General features: G+C 40.4%; 7 non-coding genes across 7 annotated transcripts; all 7 read right to left on the bottom strand.

Annotated features, from left to right (window-relative positions):
* Positions 1–3062: 3062 nt before the first annotated feature.
* On the bottom strand, positions 3063–3135 carry trnav-aac. Its single transcript has one exon. It is a non-coding gene; the product is annotated as a tRNA-Val (tRNA).
* A 2425-nt stretch (positions 3136–5560) lies between these two features.
* trnav-cac lies at positions 5561–5633 on the bottom strand. The gene has a single exon. It is a non-coding gene; the product is annotated as a tRNA-Val (tRNA).
* A 1145-nt stretch (positions 5634–6778) lies between these two features.
* Positions 6779–6851, bottom strand: trnav-aac. The gene has a single exon. It is a non-coding gene; the product is annotated as a tRNA-Val (tRNA).
* An 809-nt stretch (positions 6852–7660) lies between these two features.
* trnav-aac lies at positions 7661–7733 on the bottom strand. The gene has a single exon. It is a non-coding gene; the product is annotated as a tRNA-Val (tRNA).
* Positions 7734–8738: 1005 nt separating this feature from the next.
* On the bottom strand, positions 8739–8811 carry trnav-aac. The gene has a single exon. It is a non-coding gene; the product is annotated as a tRNA-Val (tRNA).
* A 1004-nt stretch (positions 8812–9815) lies between these two features.
* Positions 9816–9888, bottom strand: trnav-aac. The gene has a single exon. It is a non-coding gene; the product is annotated as a tRNA-Val (tRNA).
* Positions 9889–11220: 1332 nt separating this feature from the next.
* Positions 11221–11294, bottom strand: trnav-aac. Its single transcript has one exon. It is a non-coding gene; the product is annotated as a tRNA-Val (tRNA).
* Between the last annotated feature and the right edge of the window lie 3583 nt (positions 11295–14877).

The following is a 14877-nucleotide window of genomic DNA, read 5'->3' as shown; positions in this document are numbered from 1 at the left end:
TGATAGGGGCAAAAGGGGCATCAGTGTTTTCATTGCAGAGTTATAGGTAAACTCTATGATAGCATGACGATGAAACTCACAGTCTGGGTCATCAATGAGAAGATTTCGACTAATGCTGCCATATCTCAGCAGAAATGACTCTAATTCTGCGTCTGACTCAGTCAGCGTTAAACCACCAACAATTACTGCGTTTGCAATGTTTACCTTCTCTGTCTTTATGATATCCATGATGTTAAAATGCTGCCCAACACGTTATCTTTCTAGTGAACTCAGCTGCTATAATCAGTCACTATTGTTGCAATCTCTCTCCTGGCTGGCTCGCCACTTTTTGTCTGTAACCCGTGACACCCAAATTTTGTATAACTTGTCTCTCAATGGACCAGTAATTTCAGAAGTGTAGATTCGTCCTAAGAGAGAGAATTTGCAACAGCAGTGAACACACAGACACAAGATTTAAGGTAAGAATTGAAGGAAATTTGTATTTTAACAATGAGCAAAACAAAAATAAAAATAAAATAAGCAACCTTTACAAATTAAACAGAATAAATGTACAATCAGTCATTCAAAGACGAGTATGTTCAACCTTGATGTTCTTTCAACAGGATTGTTCAAAGGGTCCGATTAACGGGCGGCTCGCCAGTCCAACTTTTCCGTTACACACAGTTGAGACGATTCACACTCCAGGAAGGGTTCACACTTCACTCGATTCGCAGATAAGCGGACTGTATTCTGTGGCTGAACATCAGCAAGACATCACACAGAACAAACCCAAGAAGAAGAAAAAAAAAAAAAACCGGCCTTGAAAACACAAGGCAAAAAAACAATTAGCACTTTACAATGTATGCATTATTTCAGTTGACATTTTTCTTTTAAATAAACAACCATTTATATCAATTTACATGCCTCTGTGTACTAAACCTCTTTGTGTCACTTATTTGGCATTCTCTTTTTTTTTTTTTTTTTTTAGCAAAAGCATTTCAATCAATTGGACAGTTATCTTGTTTAATGAAAAAAAACGTTAATGTTGGAATTTCTACCGAATTACCATTATTTTTGTCTCCATTTTAATCTTATGTCTCATTCCATCATTTTTACCAACAAAATAAATGGTTCATTTATGAAACAAAAAAAAACTTTAAACAATATCATAATGAAAATAACACTGAATAACTGAAAATCATATCAACTCACCAAGGAAACTCAGTCTAATGTACATATAAGGAAGGAAAATCCTGATGGTAACTGGTTGAAGATGCACTCTCAACCGTGCTCCGCTTTTTTTATGTTAATATTATGCTAACGCTAAAATCGCGTCATTAACAGGCGTTTAGAAGATGAATCAAAATGTTTCTACGGGTTACACAAGTACGTGGTTTTTTTATCTCACTCATGCATAATGATATACAAATGTTTTACGTACTTTTACATCTCTTGTACTCACTTAAGAAGCACTAAATTTCCGGAGCAGTAATGGACGCCTGCTCGCTCAAGTTCACGGAGAAAAGAAAGATCCAGAACACTATGCGTTGCAAACCTGCCGCGATCGCGTACGACGTATTGACGTCATGCAAAAAGCGATTTCATTGGACGCCACTATCCTAATCCTGCATATTTTACTTTTATTTTTTTTTTCATAAATAGTTAATGTAATTAGGCATATATTTTATTCTAGCAGTGTTTTCTTTTTTTTTTTTTTTTTTTTTACTTCACATCGATCATATAGTTTGCTGTTTGTTCTATGATTCTGCCTCTGCTACTACTCACTAGTAAGCTGGGTTACACCTTCTTAGAGTGAAAAACCTTTTATCTGGGGGCCAATTCTTTACAAAAAATACTGGAGCTTGTGCTGTGCTCTGTCTGGGAAAATTGGACACCTTCACAGCAAATTGACAAGCTGCGTGAAATCCAGACACGTGTCAAAGCAGACTTGCTTGAGTTCCTGCTCTAACCTACTTGGAGATAAAAGCCTTCTTAGATTGAAAAACCTTTTATCTGGGGGCCATTTCTTTACAGATAGCAATAAAGACTGTGCCTGTTTCCACCCGGTTTCGAAGGGAGGACCTTTCGAGTGTGAGGCGAACGTGATAACCACTACACTATGGAAACTTATTACTCCTTCTCAGCCATGATTTACCTGGAACGTCGCAAAGACTTTAGGGATTCTCGCAAAACAAGAAGCAATGTTTCTGCTCGGGTTTCGAACCGAGGCCCTGTCACGTGTCAGGCAAACGTGATGACCAGTACACTACAGAAACTCCTGGAGCTTTACTTGTGCTCTGCCAGGGAAAATTACACACCATTATAGGAGATTGACAAGCTGCGTGGAATCCACATGTTTCACAGAAGACCTCCTTAAGTTCACGGCAGGAGCTCCAGAAGTGCTTTTTGAGAATCCACAGTGGTCATTTCTTTTGTGCTTTGTTGAAAATTACTTGAATATTAGCACAGACTCTGCTGGCCTGGCAGTTACCACAGCATAGAGTGACTCAATATTTTTCTTCACTAATGTAAAGAAAGACCTTCACAGATTAGAGCAGCAAAAAAACCTTTTACCTTTGCTCTGTCAAAGAAAATTGGACAGCTTCACAGCAAATTGACAAGCTGCGTGAAATCAACACACGTGTCAATGCAGACTTCCTTGAGTTCCTGCTCTAACCTACTTGGAGATAAAAGCCTTCTTAGAGTGAAAAACCTGTTATATGGGGGCCATTTCTTTACAGAAACTACGGCAGCTTGTGCTGTGCTCTGTCAGGGAAATTTGGACAGCTTCACAGCAAATTGACAAGCTGTGTGAAATCCACATACGTGTCAAGGCAGACTTGCTTGAGTTCCTGCTCTAACCTACTTGGAGATAAAAGCCTTCTTAGAGTGAAAAACCTTTTATCAGGGGGCCATTTCTTTACAGATAGCAATAAAGACTGTGCCTGTTTCCACCCGGAAAACCTTTTGCGTGTGAGGCGAATGTGATAACCACTACACTATGGAAAGAATTATTCCTTCTCAGCCATGATTTACCTGGAACGTCGCAAAGACTTTAGGGATTCTCGCAAAACAAGAAGCAATGTTTCTGCTCGGTTTTGAACCGAGGCCCTTTCGCGTGTTAGGCAAACGTGATGACCAGTACACTACAGAAACTCCTGGAGCTTTACTAGTGCTCTGCCAGGGAAAATTACACACCATTATAGCAGATTGACAAGCTGCGTGGAATCCACATGCGTTTCACAGAAGACCTCTTTAAGTTCACGGCAGGAGCTCCAGAAGTGCTTTTTGAGAATCCACAGTGGTCATTTCTTTTGTGCTTTGTTGAAAATTACTTGAATATTAGCACAGACTCTGCTGGCCTGGCAGTTACCACAGCCTAGAGTGACTCAATATTTTTCTTCACAAATGTAAAGAAAGACCTTCACAGATTAGAGCAGCAAAAAAACCTTTTACCTTTGCTCTGTCAGGGAAAATTGGACAGCTTACACTACAGAAACTCCTTGAGTTTTACTTGTACTCTGCCAGGGAAAATTACACACCATCATAGCAGATTGAAAAGCTGCAAGAAATCCACATGCGTTTCACAGAAGACCTCCTTAAGTTCACAGCAGGAGCTCCAGAAGTGCTTTTTGAGAATCCACAGTGGTCATTTCTTTTGTGCTTTGTTGAAAATTACTTGAATATTAGCACAGACTCTGCTGGCCTGGCAGTTACCACAGTCTAGAGTGACTCAATATTTTTCTCCACACCTGTAAACAAAAAGACGTTCACAGATTAGAGCGGCAAAAAAACCTTTTACATTTGCTCTGTCAGGGAAAATTGGACAGCTTCACAGCAGATTGACAAGCTGCGTGAAATCCACACACGTGTCAAGGCAGACTTCCTAGAGTTCCTGCTTTAACCTATTCAGAGTTAAAAGCCTTTGTAGCGTGAAAAACCTTTTATCAGGTGGCCATTTCTTTACAGAAAATACTGGAGCTTGTGCTGTGCTCTGTCAGGGAAAATTGGACAGCTTCACAGCAAATTGACAAGCTGCGTGAAATCCAGACACGTGTCAAGGCAGACTTCTTTGATTTCCTGCTCTAACCTACTTGGAGTTAAAAGCCTTCGTAGCGTGAAAAACCTTTTATCAGGTGGCCAATTCTTTACAAAAAATACTGGAGCTTGTGCTGTGCTCTGTCAGGGAAAATTGGACACCTTCACAGCAAATTGACAAGCTGCGTGAAATCCAGACACGTGTCAAGGCAGACTTCCTTGAGTTCCTGCTCTAACCTACTTGGAGATAAAAGCCTTCTTAGAGTGAAAAACCTTTTATCTGGGGGCCATTTCTTTACAGATAGCAATAAAGACTGCTTATTTCCACCCGAGGACCTTTCGCGTGTGAGGCGAACGTGATAAGTACTACACTATGGAAACTTGTTATTTCTTTTCTGCCATGATTTACCTGGAACGTTGCAAAGACTTTAGGGATTCTTGCAAAACTAGAAGCAATGTTTCTGCTCGGTTTCGAACCGAGGACCTTCCGCGCGTTAGGCAATCGTGATGACCACTACACTACATAAACTCCTGGAGCTTTACTTGTGCTCTGCCAGGGAAAATCACACACCATTATAGCAGATTGAAAAGCTGCGTGGAATCCACATGCGTTTCACAGAAGACCTCCTTAAGTTCACAGCAGGAGCTCCAGAAGTGCTTTTTGAGAATCCACAGTGGTCATTTCTTTTGTGCTTTGTTGAAAATTTCTTGAATATTAGCACAGACTCTCCTGGCCTGGCAGTTACCACAGCCTAGAGTGACTCATTATTTTTCTTCACACCTGTAAAGAAAGACCTTCACAGATTAGAGCAGCAAAAAAACCTTTTACCTTTGCTCTGTCAGGGAAAATTGGACAGCTTCACAGCAAATTGACAAGCTGCGTGAAATCCACATACGTGTCAAGGCAGACTTCCTTGAGTTCCTGCTCTAACCTACTCGGAGATAAAAGCCTTCTTAGACTGAAAAACCTTTTATATGGGGGCCATTTCTTTACAGAAAATACTGGAGCTTGTGCTGTGCTCTGTCAGTGAAAATTGGACACCTTCACAGCAGATTGACAAGGCAGACTTACTTGAGTTCCTGCCTTAACCTACTCAGAGTTAAAAGCCTTCGTAGCATGAAAAACCTTTATCAGGTGGCCATTTCTTTACAGAAACTACTGGACCTCTTGCTGTGCTCTGTCAAAGAAAATTGGACACCTTCACAGCAAATTGACAAGCTGCGTGAAATCCAGACACGTGTCAAGGCAGACTTCCTTGAGTTCCTGCTCTAACCTACTTGGAGATAAAAGCCTTCTTAGAGTGAAAAACCTTTTATCTGGGGGCCAATTCTTTACAAAAAATACTGGAGCTTGTGCTGTGCTCTGTCTGGGAAAATTGGACACCTTCACAGCAAATTGACAAGCTACGTGAAATCCAGACACGTGTCAAAGCAGACTTGCTTGAGTTCCTGCTCTAACCTACTTGGAGATAAAAGCCTTCTTAGATTGAAAAACCTTTTATCTGGGGGCCATTTCTTTACAGATAGCAATAAAGACTGTGCCTGTTTCCACCCGGTTTCGAAGCGAGGACCTTTCGAGTGTGAGGCGAACGTGATAACCACTACACTATGGAAACTTATTACTCCTTCTCAGCCATGATTTACCTGGAACGTCGCAAAGACTTTAGGGATTCTCGCAAAACAAGAAGCAATGTTTCTGCTCGGGTTTCGAACCGAGGCCCTGTCGCGTGTTAGGCAAACGTGATGACCAGTACACTACAGAAACTCCTGGAGCTTTACTTGTGCTCTGCCAGGGAAAATTACACACCATTATAGGAGATTGACAAGCTGTGTGGAATCCACATGCGTTTCACAGAAGACCTCTTTAAGTTCACGGCAGGAGCTCCAGAAGTGCTTTTTGAGAATCCACAGTTGTCATTTCTTTTGTGCTTTGTTGAAAATTACTTGAATATTAGCACAGACTCTGCTGGCCTGGCAGTTACCACAGCCTAGAGTGACTCAATATTTTTCTTCACTAATGTAAAGAAAGACCTTCACAGATTAGAGCAGCAAAAAAACCTTTTACCTTTGCTCTGTCAGGGAAAATTGGACAGCTTCACAGGAGATTGACAAGCTGTGTGAAATCCACACACGTGTCAAGGCCGACTTCCTTGAGTTCCTGCTTTAACCTACTCAGAGTTAAAAGCCTTCGTAGATTGAAAAAAACATTTTATCAGGTGGCCATTTCTTTACTGAAACTACTGGAGCTTGTGCTGTGCTCTGTCAAAGAAAATTGGACAGCTTCACAGCAAATTGACAAGCTGCGTGAAATCAACACACGTGTCAATGCAGACTTCCTTGAGTTCCTGCTCTAACCTACTTGGAGATAAAAGCCTTCTTAGAGTGAAAAACCTGTTATATGGGGGCCATTTCTTTACAGAAACTACGGCAGCTTGTGCTGTGCTCTGTCAGGGAAATTTGGACAGCTTCACAGCAAATTGACAAGCTGTGTGAAATCCACATACGTGTCAAGGCAGACTTGCTTGAGTTCCTGCTCTAACCTACTTGGAGATAAAAGCCTTCTTAGAGTGAAAAACCTTTTATCTGGGGGCCATTTCTTTACAGATAGCAATAAAGACTGTGCCTGTTTCCACCCGGAAAACCTTTTGCGTGTGAGGCTAATGTGATAACCACTACACTATGGAAAGAATTATTCCTTCTCAGCCATGATTTACCTGGAACGTCGCAAAGACTTTAGGGATTCTCGCAAAACAAGAAGCAATGTTTCTGCTCGGTTTCGAACCGAGGCCCTTTCGCGTGTTAGGCAAACGTGATGACCAGTACACTACAGAAACTCCTGGAGCTTTACTAGTGCTCTGCCAGGGAAAATTACACACCATTATAGCAGATTGACAAGCTGCGTGGAATCCACATGCGTTTCACAGAAGACCTCTTTAAGTTCACGGCAGGAGCTCCAGAAGTGCTTTTTGAGAATCCACAGTGGTCATTTCTTTTGTGCTTTGTTGAAAATTACTTGAATATTAGCACAGACTCTGCTGGCCTGGCAGTTACCACAGCCTAGAGTGACTCAATATTTTTCTTCACAAATGTAAAGAAAAACCTTCACAGATTAGAGCGGCAAAAAAACCTTTTACCTTTGATCTGTCAGGGAAAATTGGACAGCTTCACAGCAGATTGACAAGCTGTGTGAAATCCACACACGTGTCAAGGCCGACTTCCTTGATTTCCTGCTCTAACCTACTTGGAATTATAAGCCTTTGTAGCGTAAAAAACCTTTTATCAGGTGGCCAATTCTTTACAAAAAATACTGGAGCTTGTGCTGTGCTCTGTCTGGGAAAATTGGACACCTTCACAGCAAATTGACAAGCTGCGTGAAATCCAGACACGTGTCAAGGCAGACTTCCTTGAGTTCCTGCTCTAACCTACTTGGAGATAAAAGCCTTCTTAGAGTGAAAAACCTTTTATCTGGGGGCCATTTCTTTACAGATAGCATCAAAGACTGTGCCTGTTTCCACCCGAGGACCTTTCGCGTGTGAGGCGAACATGATAACCACTACACTATGGAAACTTGTTGTTACTTCTCAGCCATGATTTACCTGGAACGTCGCAAAGACTTTAGGGATTCTCGCAAGACAAGATGCAATGTTTCTGCTCGGTTTCGAACCGAGGTCCTTTCGCGTGTTAGGCAAACATGATGACCAGTACACTACAGAAACTCCTGGAGCTTTACTTGTGCTCTGCCAGGGAAAAGTACACACCATTATAGTTGATTGACAAGCTGCGTGGAATCCACATGCGTTTCACAGAAGACCTCCTTAAGTTCACGGCAGGAGCTCCAGAAGTGCTTTTTGAGAATCCACAGTGGTCATTTATTTTGTGCTTTGTTGAAAATTACTTGAATATTAGCACAGACTCTGCTGGCCTGGCAGTTACCACAGTCTAGAGTGACTCAATATTTTTCTCCACACCTGTAAACAAAAAGACGTTCACAGATTAGAGCGGCAAAAAAACCTTTTACATTTGCTCTGTCAGAAAAAATTGGACAGCTTCACAGCAGATTGACAAGCTGCGTGAAATCCACACACGTGTCAATGCAGACTTCCTAGAGTTCCTGCTTTAACCTATTCAGAGTTAAAAGCCTTTGTAGCGTGAAAAACCTTTTATCAGGTGGCCATTTCTTTACAGAAAATACTGGAGCTTGTGCTGTGCTCTGTCAGGGAAAATTGGACACCTTCACAGCAAATTGACAAGCTGCGTGAAATCCAGACACGTGTCAAGGCAGACTTCCTTGATTTCCTGCTCTAACCTACTTGGAATTATAAGCCTTTGTAGCGTAAAAAACCTTTTATCAGGTGGCCAATTCTTTACAAAAAATACTGGAGCTTGTGCTGTGCTCTGTCTGGGAAAATTGGACACCTTCACAGCAAATTGACAAGCTGCGTGAAATCCAGACACGTGTCAAGGCAGACTTCCTTGAGTTCCTGCTCTAACCTACTTGGAGATAAAAGCCTTCTTAGAGTGAAAAACCTTTTTTCTGGGGGCCATTTCTTTACAGATAGCAATAAAGACTGCCTCTTTCCACCCGGTTTCGAACCGAGGACCTTTCGCGTGTGAGGCGAATGTGATAACTACAACACTATGGAACCTTGTTTTTACTTTTCTGCCATGATTTACCTGGAACGTTGCAAAGACTTTAGGGATTCTCGCAAAACAATTAGCAATGTTTCTGCTCGGTTTCAAACCGAGAACCTTTCGCGTGTTAGGGGAACGTGAAGACCACTACACTACAGAAACTCCTTGAGTTTTACTTGTACTCTGCCAGGTTAAATTACACACCATCATAGCAGATTGAAAAGCTGCAAGAAATCCACATGCGTTTCACAGAAGACCTCCTTAAGTTCACAGCAGGAGCTCCAGAAGTGCTTTTTGAGAATCCACAGTGGTCATTTCTTTTGTGCTTTGTTGAAAATTACTTGAATATTAGCACAGACTCTGCTGGCCTGGCAGTTACCACAGTCTAGAGTGACTCAATATTTTTCTCCACACCTGTAAACAAAAAGACGTTCACAGATTAGAGCGGCAAAAAAACCTTTTACATTTGCTCTGTCAGAAAAAATTGGACAGCTTCACAGCAGATTGACAAGCTGCGTGAAATCCACACACTTGTCAAGGCAGACTTCCTAGAGTTCCTGCTTTAACCTATTCAGAGTTAAAAAACTTCGTAGCGTGAAAAACCTTTTATCAGGTGGCCATTTCTTTACAGAAAATACTGGAGCTTGTGCTGTGCTCTGTCTGGGAAAATTGGACACCTTCACAGCAAATTGACAAGCTGCGTGAAATCCAGACACGTGTCAAGGCAGACTTCCTTGATTTCCTGCTCTAACCTACTTGGAATTATAAGCCTTTGTAGCGTAAAAAACCTTTTATCAGGTGGCCAATTCTTTACAAAAAATACTGGAGCTTGTGCTGTGCTCTGTCTGGGAAAATTGGACACCTTCACAGCAAATTGACAAGCTGCGTGAAATCCAGACACGTGTCAAGGCAGACTTCCTTGAGTTCCTGCTCTAACCTACTTGGAGATAAAAGCCTTCTTAGAGTGAAAAACCTTTTATCTGGGGGCCATTTCTTTACAGATAGCAATAAAGACTGCCTCTTTCCACCCGGTTTCGAACCGAGGACCTTTCGCGTGTGAGGCAAATGTGATAACTACTACACTATGGAACCTTGTTTTTACTTTTCTGCCATGATTTACCTGGAACGTTGCAAAGACTAAGGGATTCTCGCAAAACAATTAGCAATGTTTCTGCTCGGTTTCGAACCGAGGACCTTTCGCGTGTTAGGCGAACGTGATGACCACTACACTACAGAAACTCCTTGAGTTTTACTTGTACTCTGCCAGGGAAAATTACACACCATCATAGCAGATTGAAAAACTGCAAGAAATCCACATGCGTTTCACAGAAGACCTCCTTAAGTTCACAGCAGGAGCTCCAGAAGTGCTTTTTGAGAATCCACAGTGGTCATTTCTTTTGTGCTTTGTTGAAAATTACTTGAATATTAGCACAGACTCTGCTGGCCTGGCAGTTACCACAGTCTAGAGTGACTCAATATTTTTCTCCACACCTGTAAACAAAAAGACGTTCACAGATTAGAGCGGCAAAAAAACCTTTTACATTTGCTCTGTCAGGGAAAATTGGACAGCTTCACAGCAGATTGACAAGCTGCGTGAAATCCACACACGTGTCAAGGCAGACTTCCTAGAGTTCCTGCTTTAACCTATTCAGAGTTAAAAGCCTTTGTAGCGTGAAAAACCTTTTATCAGGTGGCCATTTCTTTACAGAAAATACTGGAGCTTGTGCTGTGCTCTGTCAGGGAAAATTGGACACCTTCACAGCAAATTGACAAGCTGCTTGAAATCCACATACGTGTCAAGGCAGACTTCCTTGAGTTCCTGCTCTAACCTACTCGGAGATAAAAGCCTTCTTAGACTGAAAAACCTTTTATATGGGGGCCATTTCTTTACAGAAAATACTGGAGCTTGTGCTGTGCTCTGTCAGTGAAAATTGGACACCTTCACAGCAGATTGACAAGGCAGACTTACTTGAGTTCCTGCCTTAACCTACTCAGAGTTAAAAGCCTTCGTAGCATGAAAAACCTTTATCAGGTGGCCATTTCTTTACAGAAACTACTGGACCTTGTGCTGTGCTCTGTCAAAGAAAATTGGACACCTTCACAGCAAATTGACAAGCTGCGTGAAATCCAGACACGTGTCAAGGCAGACTTCCTTGAGTTCCTGCTCTAACCTACTTGGAGATAAAAGCCTTCTTAGAGTGAAAAACCTTTTATCTGGGGGCCAATTCTTTACAAAAAATACTGGAGCTTGTGCTGTGCTCTGTCTGGGAAAATTGGACACCTTCACAGCAAATTGACAAGCTGCGTGAAATCCAGACACGTGTCAAAGCAGACTTGCTTGAGTTCCTGCTCTAACCTAATTGGAGATAAAAGCCTTCTTAGATTGAAAAACCTTTTATCTGGGGGCCATTTCTTTACAGATAGCAATAAAGACTGTGCCTGTTTCCACCCGGTTTCGAAGCGAGGCGAATGTGATAACCACTACACTATGGAAACTTATTACTCCTTCTCAGCCATGATTTACCTGGAACGTCGCAAAGACTTTAGGGATTCTCGAAAAACAAGAAGCAATGTTTCTGCTCGGGTTTCAAACCGAGGCCCTTTCGCGTGTTAGGCAAACGTGATGACCAGTACACTACAGAAACTCCTGGAGCTTTACTTGTGCTCTGCCAGGGAAAATTACACACCATTATAGGAGATTGACAAGCTGCGTGGAATCCACATGCGTTTCACAGAAGACCTCCTTAAGTTCACGGCAGGAGCTCCAGAAGTGCTTTTTGAGAATCCACAGTGGTCATTTCTTTTGTGCTTTGTTGAAAATTACTTGAATATTAGCACAGACTCTGCTGGCCTGGCAGTTACCACAGCCTAGAGTGACTCAATATTTTTCTTCACTAATGTAAAGAAAGACCTTCACAGATTAGAGCAGCAAAAAAACCTTTTACCTTTGCTCTGTCAGGGAAAATTGGACAGCTTCACAGGAGATTGACAAGCTGTGTGAAATCCACACACGTGTCAAGGCCGACTTCCTTGAGTTCCTGCTTTAACCTACTCAGAGTTAAAAGCCTTCGTAGATTGAAAAAAACATTTTATCAGGTGGCCATTTCTTTACTGAAACTACTGGAGCTTGTGCTGTGCTCTGTCAAAGAAAATTGGACAGCTTCACAGCAAATTGACAAGCTGCGTGAAATCAACACACGTGTCAATGCAGACTTCCTTGAGTTCCTGCTCTAACCTACTTGGAGATAAAAGCCTTCTCAGAGTGAAAAACCTTTTATCTGGGGGCCAATTCTTTACAAAAAATACTGGAGCTTGTGCTGTGCTCTGTCAGGGAAAATTGGACACCTTCACAGCAAATTGACAAGCTGCGTGAAATCCAGACACGTGTCAAGGCAGACTTCCTTGAGTTGCTGCTCTAACCTACTTGGAGATAAAAGCCTTCTTAGAGTGAAAAACCTTTTATCTGGGGGCCATTTCTTTACAGATAGCAATAAAGACTGTGATTGTTTCCACCCGGTTTCGAACCGAGGATCTTTCGCGTGTGAGGCGAACGTGATAACCACTACCTGGAGCAGGATCGTCTGTGTTTCGCGGTCCAATCGCCGAGCTCGCTTTCCATTTTGACAATGGACGAACGGCCAACCGCGTCGCGCTTGAGAATGGACGGGAGCCAATCAGAGCGCGAGCTGTCCATTGTTGGGGAGCCAATCAGAGCGCGAGCTGTCCATTGTTGGGGAGCCAATCAGAGCGCGAGCTGTCCATTGTTGGGGAGCCAATCCGGTCGCTCGCTATCCATTGTGTTGGGAGCAGACTTTACGCAGTCCTGAGGAAAATTGACAGATTTCAATATCGACAGAAGAAAATTGCATAATTCGACAAAGTAAGTATTAAATGTTTTTTTTCTCTCCGTTTGCTATGTTTTTTGAGCTGATAATTCATTACGTTTTTCGTCCGTCGTCATGTTTTATGCGTAAAAACTATGACTTCAGAACGACTTTTGAACATCTTCTCTATAATTACAATTTGCCTTTAATCTTATTTATTACATTCCATTTAGTCGTTTTATATCTCGGAAAAAGCGTTACAACTGTCATTAAATTCCCCGGGGAAATTCAAAATGATTTGACTTGAGTGACGTGTGGTGTAGTAACCATGACGTGTTTTGTCGTCGCGTTGTTTGCCTTTAATCTTAGTTATTACATTCCATTTAGTCAGTTTGCAACTGTATAAACAAAGTTTTGCTATACATAAAAATCTGAATGAAAAAAACAACGTGACGCTTGTAAACATTTACCATGTGCAATATTTACTATAGTGGAAGTGTAGTAAAAGTGTTTTGTTAGCATAGTTTCACAAGATTTTTAAAAGTTTATTTTGGGTAAAAAACAATCATTTTACATCAAAGTTTGTTGTTTTGCTATAGTGTGAATGTAGTAATCCTGTTTTGTGTTTGCAGATTGATTACTATTTGTATAAACACATATGCAAGTGCTAAACATAATCATTTTAAATGACAAAGGAAAGTAATACATCAATTAACCATAGATATATAAACGTGCAGTTACAAAAGTGTAGTTACTATGAAGAAACATACGTTTAACCACAGTTTTGAACTGAATTAACAATGCTTTTTATTTTTAATGTCATTATTACACACTAAATGTAGTAACTAACATAACAGTAAATTGGCATAATCGGATGTAACTATTCAAACTAAACAAAAACTAATCTTACCTCTATTGTAAGCGCATTTAGTAATAATAATGTTCAAATACTGTATAATTGAAGTGTAACACTTTAAAAACAAGGTTTATTTATTATTTATTTGTAGTAAAATAATTTTCATTTGCTGTAATGAGTGCCATTATTTAGTTACCTTGAATGTGTGTGTGTGTGTGTATATATATATATATATATATATATATATATATATATATATATATATATAATTGTATCATTATAAACAGATTGAAATTGTCTGTGTAGTTGTCTAGTACTTGCAAAAATGCACATTATTTAGAGTTATTTCCAAATTATGTTTAGATGAGTACCAAGCCAAAGACCCACAAGGCCATGGGTGATGGCGAGTGGATGACCAGGTTGAGGGCTTTTGCAAGCTCTGGTGCATGGCCTTCTGGAGGCAACAGACCAGCACCACGGCAGCGGACGTGGTATGACCTCTACCAGAAGGTAAAGTTACCAGTATCTCATTACATTGTACGGAGGTGAATCAAAAATTTCACAAAATTTACTGGTATTCCTATCCTTGTGACGACACAATAACGTGATAAATACCAGGTGAACACAAACACACACGGACACGGACACACATGCGCGCACACACACACACAAAGTACATAATAGACTCCAATTAAACTGTATAATAAAAAAAATTATGAACATAAAAGTCTTGTTACATTTGTAAATTTCAGATCACAAAGAAGCTGGCCGGCCATGGACGGGGGACAGCACTCTGGGTAACCTCCAGGGCATTATATACTGCCCCTCTGTAGAGACACTACCAAAGGAGCAGTGGTTGGAGAATATTAAAAAAACTAAATAAAAAAAAAAGAAACTTTAAAGAAGGTTTTATTTATGTGTATAGTTTTATTTATTTTTTTTTTACAGAAGAGAAATGGAAACTTTATTTATGATGTTTATTTATGTGTAAAGAATATAAAAAGTTTCATTAATCTGTATAGCTTTGTTTTTGTTTGTTTTTTTTCCGAGAGGCATGGTAACTTTTATTTTATTTTGTTTTTTATTTATGTTGAAAGAATGCACAAGACATTTTATTTACGTGTATAGTTTTGTTTTTTGTTCGTTTATTTGTGCCAAGAATGCACAAGTGTCATGGATATTTTTAAGGTTTGTTCATGTTCTGTTCTTTCTGTTGTTTTTGCAATGAATAATTGGCTATGACTAATTGAAAAATAATAAAATGGTCCTGATTACATAACTCTCTTTTCCATATGTTTTACTTTTCTACATTTTCATTCAAAGGTTATAGACATTTTTAAAAATTCAGAGAAATTTTAGGATTGTTTCAGAAATAAACAGACTATTTATACTATTTTATTTAGAAAATAGCTGCAGTAGAAGTATAATTTAAATTAAAAGTGAAAAACTGAACTGAAGAGAATATTGACAATCAGCAACATAAAATTAATAAAAGGTTTATTGGCAATTTCAGAAAAAATTGTAGCATTAAGTAACGACTTTTATTCC

Source organism: Puntigrus tetrazona, chromosome 4 (genome assembly GCF_018831695.1).
Source record: "Puntigrus tetrazona isolate hp1 chromosome 4, ASM1883169v1, whole genome shotgun sequence".
Classification (NCBI taxonomy): Eukaryota; Metazoa; Chordata; class Actinopteri; order Cypriniformes; family Cyprinidae; genus Puntigrus; species Puntigrus tetrazona.
This window is presented reverse-complemented; position numbering and strand designations above follow the sequence as displayed.